The 23,829-nt window shown below is 39.2% G+C and overlaps 2 protein-coding genes across 12 annotated transcripts in view; one reads left to right on the top strand and one right to left on the bottom strand.

Annotated features, from left to right (window-relative positions):
* SLC19A1 (solute carrier family 19 member 1) overlaps window positions 1-23,829 on the bottom strand; it is a 96,683-nt gene that overhangs the window by 9,590 nt on the left and 63,264 nt on the right. For 2 of the 3 annotated variants that reach the window (XM_063430063.1, XM_063430061.1), the window contains exon 1: window positions 476-536. The exons of the other annotated variant lie outside the window; for it this stretch is intronic. The gene's annotated coding sequence lies outside the window, so the exon portion shown is untranslated. Of the gene's footprint in view, window positions 1-475; window positions 537-23,829 lie in introns of those variants that run through there. 3 annotated transcript variants of the gene reach the window in all.
* Window positions 12,324-23,829, top strand: part of PCBP3 (poly(rC) binding protein 3) — a 68,182-nt gene continuing 56,676 nt past the window's right edge. For 4 of the 9 annotated variants that reach the window (XM_063430072.1, XM_063430068.1, XM_063430071.1 and 1 more), the window contains exons 1-2: window positions 12,352-12,411; window positions 14,592-14,705. The gene's annotated coding sequence lies outside the window, so the exon portion shown is untranslated. Of the gene's footprint in view, window positions 12,412-14,591; window positions 14,706-23,829 lie in introns of all 9 variants that reach the window. The other 5 variants (XM_063430066.1, XM_063430065.1, XM_063430070.1 and 2 more) reach the window with 3 other exon arrangements.

The following is a 23,829-nucleotide window of genomic DNA, read 5'->3' as shown; positions in this document are numbered from 1 at the left end:
ATTCTAGTGATCACCTTGCATTATTCACCAGCACTCTAGTGATTAGCAATCATTATTCACCAGCACTCTAGTGATCATCCTGCAATATTCTCCAGCACTTTAATGATAATTATGTATTATTCTCCAGCAGTCACATATCACGATGGGAAGCATTGTTTGCCAATAGTCTACAGGTCACTACTGATACTCAGACTGTGACCCTGTTTCCAGCAGTCACACACCATGCTGGGCAGCATTGTTTGCTAATTCAGCCACTAGTACTGATACTCAGACTGTCACCCTGTTTTCAGCAGTCACACGCCATGCTGGGCAGCATTGTTTGCTAATTCAGCCACTAGTACTGATACTCAGACTGTCACCCTGTTTCCAGCAGTCTAGTGATCAGCACCCACATGGCATATCTCATGCAGTCTGACCGTCTCCCTCCTCTTTAGATCAGACGTTAGATATAGACTGGTAACCAGCAGATACTCACTTTATTTCTTCTTCCTTCTCTTTCTGACATGAACACGAGTCTCTCTTCTGCCCTCACTGAGCTTACCGCACATTGCACCCGGAACTACAACTACCAGAGGTTCTGTGCAACTACAATTCCCGGCATGCCTCAGCAGTTTGTTTCATTCAGCTTTATTCATTCCTGGTGACATTGTGTACAAGGACCAGTGGAGGGAAAGCTGATTTCAAAGATGCGACATATTGTAGTGTTGGTGACAATAAGGGTAAAGCCTGGTACAAGTACAACTTTATCTCTTTATACTAGGTATACATTATATGCCTAGCTATGAATTCAATATATTAAACAGGGAGTCACATCTAAAAATATATGACTTATATACACACATAACTTGTAAAAGTTATAGAACTGACAGTGGCACTTCAGCCTGGACATAATGCCTATTGTTTATGAATTATATGGCTTCGGAATTTAAAAAATAATATATATATATATATATATATATAAGTCCTTTTTAAATTAAACTTCTTGTTGCACAGGAGCTAAAGTCACTAAAGAGTGGGACAGACATTTCGAGTTCTGATTGCTGGTGTTTGCACCTTAATTCTTTAAGGGAAACGTAAGTCAATTGTTGCAGTTTGGTATTGATTAAAACTGCTGCCTGCAACACATTACGTTTGTTGACGTGAACTAATGAAGTATGAATTTGCAGCACCTTGAATTTAAGGGTTCCGAGAGAACAAATATAGAATTCTGTTGCAGATTTCTCCCCGCTGTTCCCATAGAGTCAGATTGTGCTGGTTAAAAGTGGGCTGCTGAAAACGTTTGTTTTATTTACTTTGGTTGTTCTTTTTAATTTTTCTTTGTAAAATTTCATTAGGAATCATTTTATTTAAAGAAATACAATAGTGGCCCCAGATAGGATGGGTTGCTTTACTTGCTTACTAAGAGCCGAGAGCAAAACAGTATTGCTTCTACTCGTGTACTATTTTTCTAAATCTGATCGATATTACTTCTGACAGTCAAATTGGACAAAAATGTAAAGCTGTTTCTCTTGTTGCTCTTTTGGGTGATTTATACAAAGAATACAACAGCATCCTTTGTACTCAATTACTGAAATCTATATTTCCCCGGATATATCCATGGCAGCACTACGTATGGGTATAGCTCCCCTTCTCAATTGGACAGGAACCACCTCCTAAATAATTAATAAAAGAGACTTCCTCCCATGCCCCTTCAGTCTTTTTTTCCTGTTTACTTCTCATAGGATATTTCATCTCCTCTTTTTTATATTGTGGCTTACTCGGGTCTAATTGTACCCCTTGCCCATGGGGAGTTCAGCCTCTCTCCCCATGGAAGCCTCAGGACACGGCGCCTCACCAAGGGCGACCCCCTGGAGGATTCTCCCCTCAGCGACCGGGGAACTATGCTGCAGTGACCCTATAGGTAGCAACTGGATGTGCCATACCCATTGTGGTGGTAATTCCCAAAGAAGGGTACACCTACTTGCTGCATAACTTGGGCTTCTTGGCTTTCCCATGAAGGTATCCTGTCCTATCTCCTGTTGATATAAGTGGCAGTTCCTGTAAAGAGTTTACCTGACTGGGGGGGCTTTTCGTTGCCTTTTCTTATCCCTATTAGATTTTTTTCCCCTCTGTGTTGCACGTTCCGGTTTTGGAACGCATGTTGGAACCCACACCAATTGCGCGCGTTCTCTTTCCGTCACTTCCGGGTTCGGCACTTCTGTTGCGTCATTTCTGGGTTTTCGGCCTATCACTTTCCTCACTCCAGTCGTGGAACGCACGCCGGAGTGAGGCCAGTTACAAGGGGATTTTACTTCCGGGTTCCTGTATCTTCAATTTAAAGGGGCAAGTGCTATCTGGATTTCCCTCTGTAGGCTCCTGGATGCCTGTATCTCTGAATTGAACATATTATATACTGGCTGCAGGTAAGTGATATATTTATTTTTTTGATTTAAAATGTTAAGGAATAGAGTTACTTAATTATTGTTTGGTTTTTATTTTTTAAATCCTTTAGATAATTTATACGTAAATTTATTTTGATTCTTCAGGAAGACCGAGTCATTCTTCGTAAGGTACCAGCATTCAGACCTAAAGTGGTATCCGCATTTCATATGAATCAGAAAAATCATCTTGCCAGCCTTTTTCCCTCATCCTTTATCTGAAGAAGAAGAGAAATGGCATTGTTTGGATCTGGTGTATTGTTTATCTGCATACCTGAACCGTACTTCTGATATAAGGAAATCCTCTAATCTGTTCATCATTCCTTCAGGATACAAGAGGGGTCAGGCTGCTTCTTCTACTTCTATTGGCCAATGGATAATCTCAGCCATTAGTCAGGCTTCCGCAGCTTCCGGGGTTCCAGTTCCACCAGGTCTTTGAGCTCATTCCACCAGATCATTGGCCTCCTCATGGGCAGCTGCAGCTAACATTTCTCCGGATTACATTTGTTTGACTGTGGTTTTAAATTTTCATTTTTTTTCCAGGTTAGAGAAGTGTTCTTTTTACTCCAAGACTGGACCAACAACCATTAATTTGCACAGCTGGTAAAAGGAAGGAACTATCAAGAGAAAAGTTATTACTACTTCTAATTAATCGGCATTTATAGAGAGTGAGAAAAGAGATATAACAAGAAAACTGGTCCAAAATAGTTAAATCTATAGTTAAATCTACTGTTCTTTAAATAGCAGAGACAAATGGCAAGTCAAAGAAAAAAAAAAGAAAAGCCCATAATGCTATCCAATTTTCTTATCAAACAAAGAAACAAAAATTTGATGACAGCTACTTGTCATTTGGATTTACATTGCCTATTTTAAAGGACAACTATAGTGCCAGGAAAACAAACTTGTTTTCCTGATACTATACGGTCTTTACGTCCCCCCCACCCTCAGGGTCTTACTGACGCTGGGCTGAAGGCGTTAAACACTTACCTTTCTCCAGCGCTGGGCTCCCTTGGTGCTGGGGAACTCTCCTCCCTCTGCCAACATCAGCGCCGAATGCGCTGAACATATCGTTGGGGGGACGTATCGTTGTAAACAACAAGTGACACAAAGAGCGGGTCTATCCAGAAATTAAGGATAAAAACGGAAGTGGACAAGACTTGAAATCGAAAAACAAACACCCTCGGGTGTGAAGGTAATAGCATAGAGATCGAAAGCCATGATGTCAGAAAGTCATCAAACAGAGCAAAAGGTTTAGTTTGGCGTAAGGAAAATTCTGAATTAGAAGGCCAAAATCTAGAGACATCCCAAAATTGGGTGTATCAAGGAGCCGGGGGTCAAGAAAGACGAATACCCCGTAATAACCTGCAAACAGAGTGATGTTTCCCAACCGGAATTTTACCAATCAGGTTATGAGCTGCCGAAATAGCAGAACGAAATACCTTAATTGTACAGTAAGATTTACCTTTGCAAAAAGAGACGAAAGAAAATTAAATCAAATTATTCACTAAAGTAAATTAAATGGGATCCATACCCCTTTCCAAACACCAGCTAACCCAGAATCGCCCTACGAGTTCCAGGAGCCCAAGAATCCCAGAGGAGTCCTCGAGCAGTGTGTGAAAGTCAAACCAGGATCCCCTGAAACGCAACTTGAAAGGCTTGGCATGGACTGCTACTCCCACTAGCAACACACAGGCTACTGCCCATTGCCACTACCTGTAGACTGAGAGGTAGGTTAAACTCCATCAGGGCATGTACAGACAGGAAATACACATACTAATTGACATACTTACACCACAGTGGAGCAGCTAGTAAGGGTCAGAAGGAAAGATGAGAGAAGCACACCAGGGTTAACCCGGTTAACATGCATTACACAGCTTAAAGGCCATATTTTCTTTAAGTAAAGCCCACTGCAGAAAAAACCTGGGCACCACTGCCCTAGAGGAAGTCCACACCTGAAGTGTATTACTAGCATCTGTAGAGACGATTGTGGCTCACTCAGTGATGTCATTTCGTAGCAGCATGTGTAACTTTATTATTCTCTGGAGTGGACAAGAAATACATGTATACATAATGCTAGTTGCAAACTTAGTCCATTTGAACACACAATAATCCATAAAATGAGAGGCAACATAACAATTATAAACCACTTGTTCTTGAAGCATACAAGGGAACTATATATATATATATTAGAAAAGCAGCGATAAGTACATATAGACTTAAAGCACGTCCATATTATTTAACCTTTCTAACCTAATCCTACTGGGAGATAAACAGTTAAATAGCGCTTAAATAAGTCACTGCATATGGTAATGAAGTAGTAAAAGTCTTCCACATTGAAGGCATGGAGAGATAAGCAAGCTTCTTGAGCATCTCATGGAAAGAAGCAGGTGATAGAAGTGAGAAAAAAAGAATTTATCAAAAAGGAATATCAGAGATAAGGAGTAATAAAGAATAATACAAATATATATATATATATATATATATATATATAACAATTTGAAAAAATGTTGTAAAAAAAGATAAAGAAAAAATAATACAAATATAAAAATAATATATAAAACAAAGAAACACATTTTCAACTAGCAAACTAACATATGCATGTGTATCTTGTGCAGAGAATAATAAAGCTCATCTATATTCCTATAATTTTTGTATTTTCCTTTTTTCTTATTATTTTTCTCTTTTGGAGCTGAGAAAAAAAATTGGCTTACTAATATTGAGTTACTTGGAGATACCATTGCTGTTTAACTACATAAACACTTTACATAATGCATTACTTACCCTAATGTGTGGAACCGATACTGGATTGTAGGTAGTGTTTTTAAAGAAACGTCTGTAGCTTGTATGAAATAGTGCTATTGTAGAAAGCAAATACTTTTAGTTTTTTTTAAATATTTTTTGGATACCTGATTCCAGCACCAATGTCCCTTAGCACTTGTTTGCACTCCTTCTCCTCTGCCAACATCAGCCGATGGAGGAACCTTATGTGCATGCGCAACGAGCATCGCACACGTTAGGCTTTCCCAATAAGAAAGTATTGACTCAATGTTTTCCTATGGGGTTTTGCTTGACGCTGGATGTCCTCATGAAAAGCGTGAGGATGTTCAGCTTCGTTTCACAGAGTAAAACTCTGGTAGACAGCCACAAGAAGCAGTCTTAACACTGCAATGTTAATATTGAGGCTTACATTTTACATTGCTGGATTAAGGGAACAGGGACACTGCACTCAGACTGAGTAGATATAGTGTAACTTTAAGTTTTTTTCCGCACCTTTTTGCACATTTGTGTCACTTATCAAGCACATATAATAATTAGTATAGGACTTTTATTATTATTATATAATAATTAGTGTAAGACTCACTAGAGGTTTTGCCTTCACCTGTGATAGGGATTAAGAATATTGCACAACTAACTTTTTAAATGTTTTTTATTAAGCACATATGTTTGAGCGTGTTATCATTAGTGACTATTTTTATAATTCCTATAAAGGTATATTGTGTGGGGTTTACTCCAATACCAGCACCTACCACACGCCTGAAACTGAACACGTTTCACATCTACATTGTTTTGTCAACAGTAAACCCCGATAGACTCAAGTGAAAAAAAATGTACGGGTTCCCACAGTGGAAAAACATAAGCAGCCATTAAAGGGACACTGTAAGTGGTCTGGGTGCCGTGTCCCTATTGCACTTTGTGCTGCAATGTTAAACATTGCAGTTCCAGGGAACTGCAATACTTACATTGTAGCTTAAAGTCTGCCCTCAGTGGCTGCCTACCAGCTTTTGGTCCGTTATCTGACGCTGGACGTCCTCACGCTCTGCATGAGGACCTTCATTGTCAGATTTTCCCCATAGGAAAGCATCTGTACATTGTGATGTAGTTAAATCTGGAAAGGAATATAGACTTCATGGAGAAAAGCCGACATGTGTGTAAAAGCTTGTCAGAGGATTCTGTTTGTGAGAGAATGATTGCTCCTACGAGGGGTCCGGGTGGCAAAGAATAGGAGTGGAACCAAAGGCTTGCTTGAGGGTATGCAATGTATTGAAGGCCTCTATAGGCAAATCTTGTGTTTTGGCTCTTGGTGAGTGAAGTAATGGGTGTGTCAGGTTCCTATCCTGACTAGCAAGACTTTTTCCGTTTGATCCCATTCCTTTAAATTCCACTACCTGTTTCTCGCCTCTAGTGGCCTCCCTAGCCACTAGTCACCTCCAACTCTCACCTGTAGAAAAAAAAAATCAAGTTCTGCTATAAAAGGCCACACCTAAAAAAGCATTTGGCCTTGACATTGGAGTTTGATGATTACCTGAAAATTCTGTTTCTCAACCACACATAGATCATGCCTTTCCTACCCTTCAGACGTTCTCTCCGGCTACCGACCAAGAGGTGGCTGCTCTTCTCTGTTCCTCTCGCCCCACCACTTGCCCGCTCGATCCTGGCCCATCTCACCTTATTAGATCTCTCTCCACTTGTCTCGTGCCTTCCCTAACACACATCTTCAACTGCTCTCTCTCTTCTGGCATTGCCCCTTCTGACCTTAAATATGCCACTGTAGTACCTATACTAAAAACATCCCTCGACCCGTCCACCCCCTCTAACTATCGTCCCATATCCCTGCTCCCTTTTTCCTCAAAGCTTCTGGAAAGACTTGTTTTTACCCATGTGTCTCATTTCCTCAATTCCAACTCTCTCCTTGACCCTCTTTAATCTGGCTTCCGCCCTCACCCCTCTACTGAGACTGCTCTTATCAAAGTTACTAATGACCTAATCAAAGCTAAATCCAAAGGCCACTACTCCATACTAATTCTTCTTGACCTCTCAGCGGCCTTTGACACCGTTGATCATGCTCTCCTTCTTCAAACTCTTCAATCACTTGGTCTCTGTGACTCTGTCCTCTCATGGTTTTCCTCTTATCTCTCCCAACGCTCATTCAGTGTCTCCTTTTCTAATGATACCTCCTCCCCTCGTCCTGTCTCGGTTGGAGTCCCCCAGGGCTGTGTCCTTGGTCCCCTTCTATTTTCTCTTTATACTGCCTCTCTTGGCAAGCTTATTACCTCTTGGATTCCACTACCACCTGTATGCTGATGACACCCAGTTATATCGCTCCTCCTGCCGTCCTGCAACGTGTCACTGCTTGCCTTTCTTCCATCTCTGACTGGATATCCTCCCGCTTTCTGAAACTCAATCTCTCTAAAACTGAGCTCCTTGTCTTTCCTCCTCCTAATACTGATCCTCCTCTTTCGCTCTCCCTTCAAGTTTGTGGTACCCACATCAGTCCATCCTTGCAAGCACGCTGTCTTGGCGTCATACTTGATTCTGGCCTCACCTTTGAGCCTCACATCCAGCATGTTGCCAAATCCTGTAGATTCCATCTTAAAAACATAGCCCGCATCCGCCCCTTTCTTGCACCAGATACTACCAAGGAGTTTGTCCATGCTCTAGTAATTTCCCACATGGATTATTGTAACCCTCTCCTGATTGGTCTTCCCAAAAGCCGTACTACACCGCTACAGTCCGTAATGAACGCTGCTGCCAGTCCTTACATTGGTTTCCTGTATGCTATAGGAGCCAATTCAAGGTACTAATTCACACCTATAAAGCACTGAACAACTCTAGCCCCTCTCATATCTCCTCACAGATCCATAGGTATGTCCCTTCTCGGTCTCTCCGCTCTGCCTGTGACCATCTCCTGTCCATTGTCCACACCCGTACTGCCAACTCACGCTTGCAGGACTTCTCACGGGAGGCTCCCTTCCTATGGAATAGCCTGCCTACCGCCATCAGACTCTCCCCTAGTCTTGCATCTTTTAAGAAGTGCCTTAAAACCCATCTCTTTAGGAAAGCTTATGGCCTCCCAGAGTAACCTCTACCTCACATACCTGTCTCTTGCTCTCTCCTAAAGGGCAGCCCACCTGCAAATTCCTGTCCTAATGTGTTTTACACCCCACCTCCTATAGAATGTAAGCTCGATTGAGCAGGGTCCTCTTCAACCTATTGTTCCCGTAAGTTTATTTATAATTGTCCTATTTATAGTTAAATCCCCCTCTCAAAATATTTTAAAGTGCTATGGAATCTGTTGGCGCTATATAAATGGCAATATTATTAATAATAATAATAACTTCTTACCTCTAGCCCTATCTCTCAGTGTAGACTTTTGCAATACTTTACCGCACACATCGGTTCTCAGTTTCTGGCAGGGATTGGCCACACTCCCCGACTGGAATCATGTGAAAATCATGCCTGCGGGGAACTGACGTTCCATACCTATAGGGTGTTACCCAGTGGGGCTGGCCATCAGTTGCTACTGCAGTCACACGAGCGACCTCTCTCTCTCTCTCTCTCGGCTTATTAAATCCTCTTTCGTGGCCCATTAGGGAAATTGGAATCTAGTTTTACATTTACTTTCTAAACTATTTGTGGCAAACCTAGCCACTTCTGGACTGTGATATTTTGAGGTTGTCCATAGGCTGTAAGGGGGGACTGTATCTTCTATATTGTGTGTGTATTTTCTAGGACCGTTCGCATGCTGGCAGCCCTAAAGCTACCAGCATGCAAACCCTTCGTTTGACGAATTGCGGCCATCCGGGCCGTTCGCCAACCGAATACGGGCTCCCCAGGTGGACCACACACTTAGAAGTCGTGTGGCGCTCGTTAACCGATTGCAACAATGTTGCAATCGGTAATTAAAGGCTCTCCTAGGTGGCCGTCGTTCGACTACCGACCATGCGGCGGTCGGCCATCTTGGATCCTTTGTCTCTCCAGCGGTGTTCGGTCGTCGAGCGCCTGGTACTAAAAACGGCTACTCAATGATACGAACACCGCTGGACTTCCAGAGCGTTCGGGAGTTCCGCTCTCATCACATTGTGTTCCCCATCGGTGTTCGGTAGTTTTAAACCGAACTCGATGGCTAAGTGTATTTTATGCGGCGTTCGGTCAGTTCAGCTGGGAGCTGAGCGGTATTCTCCCAAAAGATGCGCTCAGGTCCCAGCTACCTGCCGAACGTTCGGTCACTTAAATCTGCCGAATAAAATGTGAAAACCGTATTTTAATACAGATTGTCAGTTCTGCTGCACGAGGGGATAATCCACTTAATCGTCCATTTTAGTGGGAGTATCCTTCTCGTGCAGCACAGCCTGTTGGGAAAATTACATTGCATGATGGGAGAAATCCCCTGAATTCACTGTATGGAAACCCCTTGCATGGGGAACTGTATAAATATGCCAGCTGTGAATAAAGCCAGTTAGTTGACTCCCAAACTGTGTTTCGTCCGGTTATTGGGAGGATTTGGGGACTTGCCTTACTTTTCAGCGCTGACTGTGGATTTACCTGTGGAACCAGCGGAGATCGTGGATTTTAATATTGCACTCCGCTACACTATTCTAATTTTTTTGCACCATTTTCCCTCCTTACCTACCTTACCTTCTTAGCTTTCCTCTTGGGCTGACTAGGTTGCCCTGTGCTCATATTACCAACGGGCCTGGCCTTGCTGCAGCCTGCAATTCGGGCGGTGTTTGATTTGGGCTTGGCTGGTTGCTGCCAACTCGACTTCTGAGGGGGCTGTGGCCAGCCGACCCCGGGCCACCCGCCTCGGCATTGGGTCGGCTTGCCTCTCCCTTGCACTTGGCTGTCCGCTTTCCCTATTGCCCTGCGTCCATAGCTCTTTGCCACGAGGCAAAACAGCCGCGCAAAAATAGCATATAAACCCGACACACTTACAGTCACACAACTGCAGGGGTCTCAAAATACCAGAACGTAGATCCCATTGACTACGTGACTTACACAGCAACCACACCTCCATCGCTTTTCTCCAAGAAACTCACTTCATAGCAAGCGCCCCCCCACACTCAAGAGCGGACACTACCCACTGAACTGCTTCTCGTCAAACAAGGTTGGCCATGCTTATAGAAGCAAAACTACAGTTCATGGAGGTAGATAGGGTGGTTGACCCAGAGGGGGATATGATGGGTCATAGATACACCCTGGCAAATGTGTATGCACCGAAACACAACCAATCCGCTATATTCGTGCAGTTCTCGCTAAATTGTCCACTTTCACTGAGCGGATCTTAATCCTGGGTGGGGACTTCAACGTCCCAATGTGCCCCATACTGGACTCCTCCTCAGACCAAGGCAGCGTTTCTCAGAGTACCCTGCAAGGCATAAACTGGTCCATTTGCACACTGATAGACTGCTGGAGAGTAGAATCCCCTTAACTAGGGACTACACTCACTACTCAGTCATCAACAAAAGATACTCCCATATTCTTCAACAGGAAAACGTATTTCGCATTCAATCAGTTAGAGCATCCACATGGTCAGACCACAGCCCTGTACAGATGATAATGGACTCCCCGTTGTTGAAACCACGTAAATGGACTTGGCGGCGAAACAACTCTCTTTTGCTGGATCTGGGTGTATGGGAAACGGTTTCCCAAGTTCTCACCTCCTACTTTGCTGAAAATCCCCCAGAGGAACAAACAGATGTCACGATCTGGGAAGCTCACAAGAGCGTTATCAGAGGTTCGCTAATCCAAATCGCAAGATGCCAAAAAAAAGGAGGCTTAACTACAGATCACTCACCTTATTTCCAGCGCCGCGTGCGTCTGCCAGCACTGGCCCCACCCCCGACTTACCTCCTTGGTGACATCATCAGAATATACAATTTTAAGCCAATCCAATACTGTGCAGGACTGTCCCAGGAAGCACCTTCAGTGGCCATCTAAGGAGTGGCCACTGGAGGTGTCCCTAGGGGGCATTGTAAACACTGCCTTTTTTCTGAAACAACAGTGTTTGCATAAAAAGGCCTGAAAGGAGCAATTCTACTCATTAGAACAAATATAATTAGTTGTAGTTGTTCTGGTGACTATAGTGTAACTTTAACCTAAAGAGAAATGAACAGATGTGGGACAGGAAAAGACCAGGGTGGAAATACACGGGTTTGGAATTGGAACTTTCTTGCTGGATTTACCAAGTATGTTGTTATACAGATTGTGTTAACAAAGTCTGAATCTCACAGGCTCTCATAAAGTCCAAGATGTAGTCTCATTAAACAGACACTTTAGGCACTCAGACCACTTTTGTTCATTGAAGTGGTCTTGGTGCACTGTCCCAGTCCCCTAAACGCTGTAATTGAATTATTGTAGTTATTGATGAATTGCAATAATTACCTTGCAGGATTAACTCCATCTCTTGTGGCATTGAGAGCATTAATAAACATGGTCCAAAGACATAATGTTAGGATTAGGATTATTATTATTTTTTTAAACACACATTTGGTACCAACATTGCCTTCCGTGCAGTAATGTAATATAGTGCTCACTTGTCATAAGGCAGTGATTTATTATAAATTTAGATGGACCATTATAGAATCAGAATGTTCAAAAGAATCTGGCCACAAAACCATATTTAGTTAGCAACATCTTTGTTTCCTTGTTCTTTTAACCCTCTTTACACCGTGCTAGAGATTTGTCCCAAGTTAATACTTTTTGAACACATTTCCAAACTCTTATAAATCTACTTCCTACCATTTATTTTTGTTCAATTGATATTTTAGTTGGCTATTCCTGTGATTCTGCTCTCAGTTCTATAAATAATATAAAATATTGTAAAATAATATAAAATACATAAAGGATTAGTATTCTAGTTCTGCTGAACAATTGTTACATTGTTTTGTAATTAAAGCACTATTGCCCAGCTCTTTTTTTCCCCTCATTAACAGCTGAAGGTTAATTGGAAGGTACAGCATTGATTTAGGATTGAGGCAGCATAGTTTCCTGCCCCCGGGGTTTAAATTGCAGTACATGTGCTTGGATTCCCACTCTTTGCTGCCCGCTCCCCTTCACGCCCTTCTGAAGGGATTAGTGCAATGACCACATGCCAACTCTCTCCTACAGAACTGACCTTGCTGGAAGCTATGACAGAGGTTACTTATAGGTTGAATGTGAATAGGGTCTTCAGTACTAGATGCCACCTGCATGCTCACAGACCCAACTGTGTATGGTAAGTTGTTCTTATTTTTTATTTTAACTTAAAGGGGAACGGTCACTTCCAAGGTTTTTAATATCATGTTTACATATCCCTGTGATTAACAAATGTGTATTTGTAACGTGCAAAAAATTTAACTAAGTGAAAAAATACACACTTCTTTATTCTGCAACAGGGCGACTCCATTTGTGTTCCCTGTCAGTCATTGTTATAAGCTCTGTCCTTTACAAGTGGCAGTCATCATAGACAAACATACAGAGAAGAGGAGAAATGAAACAATGTACAATGTATGCCCTGCCTTTGCTTAGCCTGACCTGGATAATCGTTTGCAAAATCTTTACTATAAATGTTTTAAAAAAATAAAATAAAAAGGATAATCTCATAGAAAAAAGGTTAACACAAGTTATAAGTGATTTTCAATGTTTCATTTAGTTGAGTAAAAATAGTGACAGTTCTCCTTTAAGGTTTATTGTCTGTGTTTGAGAAGCTCTATGGCCTAATGTGTTTCGTCTACAGGACTTGATGTTCTCAATGGAAATTCATGCAGTGCCGTTGATATTCCCATCTCTTGTATAGCACCCAGTAGTGACTGCTATAAGTGTCTCTTAGGTGACCACCATTGTATATGAATGCCTCTATGTTATTTGGATACATTTTATTTACTTTGCTGTGATTGTTTCATATAATTAAAACAAAAGCATTTTATTTATTTATTTTACATACATATATATGTGAGTATATCAAGTACTTTGGTACTTACAATAGCATGCACTATATATACTAAAATGCTGGGGTGTTGCCCCCCCCCCCCCCTTTATTTTTGTGTCACTTCTCCTTTCCATCTGCAATATTAAGAAAATGTGTGCATGTTACTCGATTTATTTGCTTCCTCTGGTTTTATCTTCATGTCTGAGGCTTTGAAAAAAAGCACAAATATGAAATCATAATGTAGCATGGGGTAGGTTAGTATCTTACTCCATCTCGGAAAAGTGACATTTATATTTTTCTATTACCTATTACACTTTTTTATTTTTATTTTCCAGCTCTGTTTTTACTGTGCATACATTTTGCACTGATTTTCTTTCTTTTTTTCCCTCTATTTAATAGATGCTTATGGGGGAGATTTTCTCAGCATCTGAGTGGATTTAAGCCGGGGTTTATAATCCAGATTTTTCTCCATCTCTCAAAGTGACTGCTGTTGATATTAATTCTGGTCTAGCTTTTAACCCCATCTACACCACTCTGAGATGATACATCCCGATGGTCTACAAAAATTCTTATTAAAAACAAAATAAATAGCTGGCAGACCGTTCAAAATAAATGCCCAGTCTTGTTTTATTGTTTAAAAAGCCTCATGCACAATGGTACTCTTAAACAACAGCAAAATATAGCTTAGCTTCATTAATGAGCAATGGGCACATGCCATGTATGCCAGTGAGACTGACATGTCATGTCACTATCTGTCTTCTCCTACTTGCAGGCCCCCACCCTGTGCCTGTATAGCACTGTCAGTGCAGGCAACATTACAGCAAACATGCACTGTCTGGGTAATCAGACAAATTAATCTGATGATTCAAGTACATAAGACCCCTCCTCGTCCCCATCCTGCTCATTGTTTGCCGTAATTCACTGTTATCCTTCATGACTCTGATGTTTATAATGTCTTCATTGTGTTTTGTAGGTGAAATTATCTGTTTTGTTCTGTTCTGGGTTTTTTTTTGTGTTTTATTTTTTTGTTATTTTTTTCAAAGTGGTTGTCTTGGTTTAAAGTTGTGCTGTTAAATTGCGGTGTTTTTCATAGATGATTGAACGATGTTTTTGAGGTTGTTCTGGGTTTTGTGTGACATTCCATTTTGGGTGAATGTGATTGCTCCAACCAATTGTCCTGAATAACTATGCCCTCTCTTGCAAACAGGAAATGTGTTAAATGTAGGCTCCGCTGCCAGGGGCCATTGCCCCATTTATGCCTCAGTGGGCTCCAGTCACAGCAATAAGAGACAGCTGTAAGAGATGTTCTGTGAGCACCTACAGCAGTGTATCCCATTTACAGAAAACAAGGGATTTTAGAAGAAAATAGGTCACATGCGCAATGTCCCTTTACACGTGACTCTGTCTTAGGGCCAATAACGTTTTTTCATCCTTATGAGCTCAGAGCGAAAAGCCTCAGTTGGAAAATTTTTTTTGTTCCCCCTCAGTATTTCTCATCATCTCCCAGTGGTGGAAGAAAGACTTTACCACCATAGACCTGATCGACGCATTGGGAGCCATAAGAAAGATCTATTCAGGGGCCACCACTCCGCACATATACGGTACGTTTAGAGCACCGCTGCAGTTTTTGGAAAAAAGTGCCAGGAGTAAACTTTAAAGCTCTAATGTCAAACTGATTAAATATTAATGATATATATGAAGGTTGAGTTAAGGACATTTGAAGCATCCCTTATAATTTTGCTAAGAGGAATGCTATAGAATAATTGTATATAACTGCATACAGATTCTACTGCATAATGTATTAATTGTATTAACATTGTATCATTGTGTATAGAGACATTTATTTAAGAGATTAAAGTATTAACTACATATCGCATTTCAAATTGTGTGTGTGTGTGTATATATATATATATATATATATAAATATATATACGTGTAATTTTGCATTATATATTAATACCTTATTGATTTGACTAAAATTCAGATTTAATTTTGAGCTTTTACAAAGAAAATGCTCAACTTACTGTGTCTAAAGCAAATTATATATATATAACAGAAATAATAAAATCCTTGCACATTACCACTGCTCAATAAATATCTGAATATAACTTATTGATAACTGCATAATTGAATCGTTTTTTCTATACCGATATTGCGTTTCAGTATATGTGCATTTTATATATGTGGAAATAAGACTGCTTTCGTGTGATCCAATCCTTTTTTGGAAACTCAATAATATCATGTCTCCTCGCTGTAAGGTATTCTATGCTAGCAGATGGATTCTTGCACTATAACGTAAATTTAATAGTGATCATTAAATCATCTCTCATCACATCATTTAGATATTTAGATATTAGCAGATATTTGAGTCGGATGTGTTTCACAATGAGAGAACTCACAACCATTACATAAGAATTTGATTTAGAACAATCCTAGCATTATAATTGCAATGGCGGAATCTCCATTTTGGCTGAATATAATTGTGCACTGATCCAAATGGTTTCTCCTCTTCTGCTCAGAACCCGTTGTTTTTCCCTTTGTAATTTATGACATTATTGTAAATAAACAAATGCTCCATCTATTATATTTATATATGTGCAAACAAAATATTTGACTAGGAACAAATGTGATTGATTTAATCTCAGCGTCCTTCATCCTGCCATATTTTTTTTATTTTTTTTTCTCTAGTTACAATTCATTTCTGTGGTTTGAAATGTGTATGTTTGTCTACATATTCTTTAAAATGTGTTAGAATAAATAGGATTTTCCAGGGAGGCAATTTTAGGTGACCTTCCTAGTGGAAAGAGACAATTTTGTATTTTGAATTTTTATAGGTGTCTGCATTTGAATGGGGAGGGAGGAGGTAGGCGGCAGTGATACATAACTCTTGAAACATTTTGAGCAGAGGTAGGCAACCTTTGGCAATTCAGATGTTGTGGACTACACTTACCATGATGCTTTGTCAGCATTATGGATATAAGAGCACTATGGCAGATGTAGTCCACAACATCTGAAGTGCTAAAGGTTGGCTACCCTAGAGTTTAGAGATATGTTTTTGCAATATCTGTGGACAATGGTACTGACTGTATAGATGACAGCTGAAAGGCAGATATTTTTCATTTTTTAGATTTGAACATGGTGAGAGGTTGATGTTTTGGATGTCTGACAGATTTAGGTAAAATGGCCAACTTGTCCTTATTCGAGGAGACTGAGACTCCTTGTGTCATTCAGGGTTTTAAAGAATACTGGACCCAAGCATTTCAGAGTAGGTTAGTGGTATGTTCTAAAGGAAAGGGCTTTGTCACTCTCTAGAGAAATTCAAGTTTATGTTATTGAAGAAATGAAGACCTCTTCTAAAATGTAGTTTGCGTGTGAATATTGTAAAGCTGAATTAGTTGGCGCTATATAAATACCAATAATAATAACAACAAAGATATGGAATGTTTGCTAATATGAACTAAAGGGGAGGGTAATTGAAGAATTTTAGAGCTCCTGTAATAATTTTTTATAAAATTTTTGCTCTTCACTATACCTTCTTTTTAGACGTTTATTTAATGTCCATTATAGTGCAGTATAGAACATGATCATTTTTTTTAAGTAGACTATAAATGTTTTGTTAATTTTTTTTTTTTCTTTTGTGAGATACGTATGCCAATTTAGGGATTTATTTAGGTATAAAAGTGTGCTATTCTTTCACACTTCAGAGGTTGATCAAAATGCTATGTTATAATTCATTTCATCTTGAAGCAAATGTAACTGAAATGGACTGAAGCGAGAAATAAGGCTCGCAATGCATGGTTATATCACCTACAATTACCATTTTTCACAAGCATGTTTATCATTCAATTAAAATAGTGAGTTCTTGTAGGCACGGCTGTACAATTATAAGCACTGGTACCAATATCTGTCTGTCTGTCTGTCCATTTCTGGTTTAATTGACTTGCTAAATTTAAATTAGGATATATTAACTGCCATGGAGCCCAAAGGACTAGGCATTTTCTTAATGATAGTCCCCAAATGACTTGCATAGTTCGTTACCAACTTCACTTGGAGGACATCAATTTGTATAATTTCTATTTCATCTTCTGCCACTATTCCTTTTAATGTGCATATGGTCGCTCCCCAAAAAATGACGTTACTTAACTGTGTTGAATTTATTCTGTAGTCGTCTTTGATGGAAAAAAACCCAGTAGTCCACAATGTGCTGTCCATGTTTTTAAGCGGACTTCAAAGACTAGTGCATACCACTTTCAGAATTATTTGCTTCTTTTTCCTGGGCAGTTTAGACTTGCTTGATCTATTGGCGGAAGTTGGAGTGCTCTTATTCTGGAGTCTTAAAATAGCATACATTTCCTATTAATGCTCTGCTCAGAAAAGACCCCAGCTAAAAACCTGACCAATATACCGGTAATAATATTTTTTTCCACTTTTGTTGTTTTGATGCTTTGTTGGCTAAAGTTAGAGTCAGGGCAGTTGCAAGGTCTTAAAACAATCGAGGGCTTGAGCCCATGGCAAATGTGAGTACAACTTTAGCAGCACGCTAAATAAACATGTGCCTGTATGCTTGTATGCAATTAATAATATGTAAGTATGTGGCAGGATTTGTGGACATGGGTGCTCCTTTAAAATTAATAATTTTCTTCACCCGAACCCTCTCTATAGCCTCCTTTTTCTGTCAGCAAGGGTGCAGATCTCACCGGATTGTTCTGCTGGTGGAGTCTACAATGTGCTCTTCTTGTATATGCTGATCACTTTTATTGCTCCCTCTGGTCCAGCATGTGTTCATGAATTGGAGAATCAGGTGGCAGTGACATCACAACCCATGGTCCAAGATCTCATTCACAAGGAAGTGCAGGATCCCAAAAGAGCACAGAACGTGATATGAACTGTATGAACTGGGGACCTTACACTTGGTGGATATCTTTTGATCTACCTCTCAGTCCACTGATTGATAGAACTCCTGCTTTCCTAGCACCAACCTTACACTGACATAAAACATTCTGAGCAAGCTTGTTCTTTAGCCCTGCTGTAAGTGTTTAGCACGGCAGACTTGACTCCGTTAGCTCCCTAACAGTATTAATGAATAGGATTAAAGGAGAATATTAGGGGTCGGGGATGAGGCTCGTCTTTGTGCTGATAGATCCATACTGAAATGTCTTAGACCAGTTATGGTGAATGCTTTAAAGGCCAAGTCCCCAAAATTTTAAGGAATCAAGTAAATGCAAAGATGCTGGAGATTCTCCTTTTCTGTCTGTCGAATGTTTGTCCTTTTTGAAAGTGCTTGATGTATGCTGATATCTGTGCTAGCTATGAGGGTACCCACTGATCGCATGAGTCATCAATTGCAACAATTACTTAGCTCTTTAGGACTGTAAGCTACACTGTAGGCAGAGCAATGATGCCACCTTATTGGTCTCAGTATACCATATGTTTGGTATCACAGTCCTAGACCATTGCAGAGTATTGATAAAGAAATGTTTAGGTGTTTAGGCAGTTCATTACACTCATTTTTTATTTAAGGGATTCTATAGAGTTAGGAATACAAATCTCTGGTCTCTTCTCCCTCGTGCCTCCCCCCGGCATATAAATAGTTAAAAAAATCTTTAGTCACTTACTCCATTCCAGTGCCGATGTCCCTCAGCGCTAGGTCGGCACTCCTCCTCCTCCAACGTCATCTGACGGGGGGCTAAATGCGCATGTGTGGGAAACACTGCAAACACATTAGGCCCACCCCATAGCAAAAACTTTGACTCAATGCTTTCCTATGGGGTTTTAACTGATGCTTGATGTCCTCATGCAGAGCATGAGAAAGACCAGCGTCGTTTAAGGGACTCAGAGTCACTTGGAATCCCAGAAGCGCCTACAGTGGATGTCTGATAGACAGCCACTGTAGGCAATCTTAGTGCTGCAAAGTAATCATTGCAGTTCTCATAAACTGCAATGATTTACATTGCAGGACTAAGTGGGACAGGGACACTGTACCCAGACCATTTTAATTAGATGAAGTAGTCTGGGTTCCTATAGTGTCATTTTAAGTAGATAATGCTTTAACAATATAACACAATTAAATAAAACATACTTACTCTAATACTTATCTCTAAACTTTCCGAGGAAGAACTGGGCTACTCCTGCAGGAGTTTCTGACACATGTAGTCCATTCTTGATTCATGATCAATACACAAGACAATTGCTAATTCTAATTCAAAATAACCAAATAAGAAAAACAGCAAAGAATGCTTAGGATATTTTGGGCCTTAAATTTGCCATTCTCTAGTCAATTCCACACAATCTCATGTTTAACAAATAATGCCCTGAGTGATATTAGACTTCTTATCCAGATGTCTAAATTTGGCAATATATTTGTACAGATTGACAAATGTTAATTCTGTGGATTGTAAGATTTCAGGTCAGTACAGCATCTCAGCTGACATGAATGACAAGTTTGGCCTAATTTTGCTGTGTTTTACTGACCTCATCATTCAATTTGACAGTGTTTCAATCCAATCAATTTGACTTCTCCATTCTCCCATTAGGAGTTACTAGTAAACATTATGACAAGCTCATATAATTAAATTGCTATTTTGAAAACCCAGCTTTGACGACCTGCCATAAAGCCATTAGTTAGAAAATCCCAGTGTTTTCTACAATCTCCATTCCCAGCTCTGGAATCATATTGAAAAGAACGGAAGCTACCTTGCAATTCTCTGACTCAGATTATTAACATTATATATAGGCATTGTCTAAAGTCTGCAGTTATTTTGCCCTGGTTTAGTACCTAACAGAAGCAGATCTATATATATCGGCCACCATCAGAAATTGTATATATATATCGTCCGCCATCAGAAATTTTGGAGCTCCTAACACAGCTCAAGGTCTGGGCCCCCAGGGGCCAGCTTTAAAGAATGCCCCCATGGCCCACCTCCAAATCCCACCCACAGGAATACACATACACACAGACACAAACACAATCACTGATACAAAAGAACACAGATACACACATACTAACAGACATACACACATATACGCATACATACTGGCACACACATACTGAAACAGACATATACAGGCACACAGACATACATAGTGAAACACTTGACTACATCAAGCCCAACCTTTCACACATCTGTTCTCGCTGTTCATCAAATAAAAGGCATTTCCAAATGTTCCATATAATAGGGAAAAAAATATTTTTTAACTTCAAAGTCAGATCAGAGTTTTCTTTGCTGTCAACATACATTAACAGATAGTATAACTGTAAAAATATAGAGCTTTATCTTTATAAAACCTAAGTATTTTACAGATAAAGTAGGCCATAAGACTGTTTTAAATAAAAAAAATAAAAAATATGTTTAAGATTGAAGATTTTGCAATAAATGCACATCAAATTAAATATATTCATCAATGAAGAACTTACCAAAATGTAAATGTCCTACACAAATTTCCATGGCATGATTGTCAAACTCTACCCTTCCAGGTGTTGATGAACTACAGCTCAAAGAATTCCTTGAGCAGAAAAGAATGACACAAAAAAAATAATGGTAGTTGTAATCCAAAATCCTAGTACTTTCCCCCCATGTGTTCTGTTGGGGTGGCAGTAGCTTAGAAACTAAAACATACCTAAATGAATATATGATTCATTTATAAATGTCTTCTCCAATACATCGCAAGTGTTTAGGGAGGACAGTACCTATTTTTGTTTCAAATCCTTCTGTCCCTCTTTTCTATCCTAATGTCCCTGTTTTCTAGGAGCTCCATATTGTTGGCGTGTCTGCATGTAAAACAGAGCTCAAAAGCAATAACACTCCCAGTAATGTTTCTTCAAACTACAATAAAAGTGTTTAGAAATCAGTCCGTGTAAAACAAATATATTATTAGAATAAATTACTTTTTAGTAGCATAATTGTTATTAGTATGTCACCTTAAATTTCTCAGAACAGCCCTGCCCCTGGACACATCCCTACTCACACCCTAAACATTAGTGTCCCTTTTTGTCCATTTGAAATATTTGGAGATATGCACTCCTGGTGCTATAAATATATAAATATCAAATTCCCCACCCCTTTTGCTATTGTACTCTTACAGGGTACATGAATTTACCAGAAAATTGCAATTTTGAGACCACAACAGCTGAGCTACAAACACAGCTGACTTGGAGAATTCCCCTAGTTAGGCTATTGTGACCTAAAATTCATATCCTGCTGTCATTGTCGAGCCCTTTGTGACCTTAGTTACCCCATGCTGGTATAAGGATATACTCAACAGGCCACTCCATTCTAACATGGCAGCTATACAAGGTTCTTTCCCAATCACCAAATGGGTACTAGTTTCCAAATAAGGCCTTAATTTCATATTTTTGGAAACACTTTTCAAATTATTATTTTTTTTTTAAATATTTGGATACACTTTATACGTGATTGAATAATTTAAAAATATATATTTTTATATTTCGCTATTTTTGATACATTAGTATGTTTTATATAAAATATATTTTTGATATTTTAATATTTGTAAAAAATATTGTCCAAAACTGTTATATAATTTGAAAAGCTCATGCAAAAATATTAAACTGAGGCCCTAAAGGAACACTATAGGGTCATGAACACAAACATGTATCCCTGACCCTTTTTTGTTAAAACCAACATCTAGTCCCCCTGACTCCCTTTGCCTCCTTAACCCCTTAAGACCGCAGGACGTACTATGCCGTCCTTATTTTGGTGGCTCTAAAAGCCGCAGGACGGCATAGTACGTCCTGCGATCTTATGTACTTACCCGGTCGCCGGCGATCCCACGCCGGCGATCGCGGTATGGGGGACTTACCTGGGAGCCCAGGGAGTCCCCCTGCGTCCTCTTCAGCCGCCCAGGGCCATGTGATCGCGAGGTCCTTGCGAGGACCCCGCGATCACATGGACGGCATAGCCGTCCAAGGCATTGCCAGCAGGGGGAGTGCCTGTAATGACAGGTACTCCCCCTGCTGTCTGAAAAAAAAATAAAAAATGTTAAAACAGTGTAGAAATAAATTATATATACTTAGATCATATATATATTTATTATATATATGATCTAAGTATATATATACACACATATACATAAATATGCATACACTGTCTACGTGTATTTTAATATTAATATATACATAATTATATATATATATATTAATATCAAAATACACGTACAATGATATTGATTAAATATATATATAATTTTCATTATATATATATTTATATATAATAAAAAATAAATAAATATATAAATACGTTAAAAAATAAATTAAAAAATAATAAAAAAATAATAAAAAAAAATAGATAAAAAATATATAAACATGCGTAATTTAGTTCTAACTGTATTTTAAAATTAATATATATATATTGATATCAAAATACATGTAGAACGAAATAATATATATATCTATATACATAAGTATATACGTATATATCACTATGTATATACCTATATATAAATAAAAATAATAAAAAAAATTATATACATATATATACACACATATATATAAACACACATATATATATAATAATTCTACGCATATATTTATGTAATAATTTTACATAATTAGGTCATTTTATTAATTACAATTTGCAGGACCTGCCTGCCAACCCAGGCCAAAAGTTCAGGGAATTACATTGTCTAGCACCATATTTAACTCTGTAACTTTCCAAGACACCATGAAACCTGTACATGGGGGGTACTGTTTTACTCGGAAGACTTCGCTGAACACAAATATTAGTGTTTCAAAACAGTAAAATATATTCCAACGACGATATCGTCAGTGACAGTGACATTTTTTGCATTTTTCACACACAAATGGCACTTACACTGACGATATAATTGTTGTGATACGTTTTACTGTTTTGAAACACTAATATTTGTGTTCAGCGAAGTCTCCTGAGTATAACAGTACCCCTCATGTACAGGTTTTATGGTGTTTTCAAAAGTTACAGAGTCAAATATAAGGTTTGCGTTTCAGTTTTTTCACATTAAAATTCGCCAGGTTGCCTTTGAGACCGTATGGTAGCCCAGGAATGAAAATTATCCCCATGATGGCATACCATTTGCAATAGTAGACAACCCAGGGTATTGCAAATAGGGTATGTTCAGTTTTTTTAGTAGCCACTTAGTCACAAACACTGGCCAAAATTTGCGTTCAAATTAGTTTTTTGCATTTTCAAATATTAACACTAACTTTGGCCAGTGTTTGTGACCAAGTGGCTACTAAAAAAGACTGGACATACTCAATTTGCAATACCTTAGGTTGTCTACTTTTGCAAATGGTATGCCATCATGGGGGTAATTCTTATTTCTGGGCTACCATATGGTCTCAAAGGCAACGTAACCAATCTGGCGAATTTCAATGTAAAAAAACTGAAATATGTAACACGCTATATTTGACCCTGCAACTTCCCAAAACACCATAAAACCTGTACATAGGGGGTACTGTTTTACACGCGAGACATCGCTGAATACAAATATGTGTATTGTATTGCAGTAAAAGCAAACAGTATTATGACATTCACAGTTAGAATGTCACGTAGAACTAAAAAAATTTAAAAAATTCTTATTTTCTCCCATTTTTTAAATATTTTTTTCATATTAAATTATGTTCCATACCTAAATATTTGATGTTAAACGAAAGCCCCGTTTCCCCTGAATAAAATGATATATAATAATGGGGGGTGCATTTAATATGAAAGAGGTGAATTATGGTTGGACAGA

This window comes from Pelobates fuscus, chromosome 8 (genome assembly GCF_036172605.1).
Source record: "Pelobates fuscus isolate aPelFus1 chromosome 8, aPelFus1.pri, whole genome shotgun sequence".
Classification (NCBI taxonomy): Eukaryota; Metazoa; Chordata; class Amphibia; order Anura; family Pelobatidae; genus Pelobates; species Pelobates fuscus.
The sequence above is the reverse complement of the archived record's forward strand: the minus strand, read 5'-3'. Positions and strand labels throughout refer to the sequence as shown.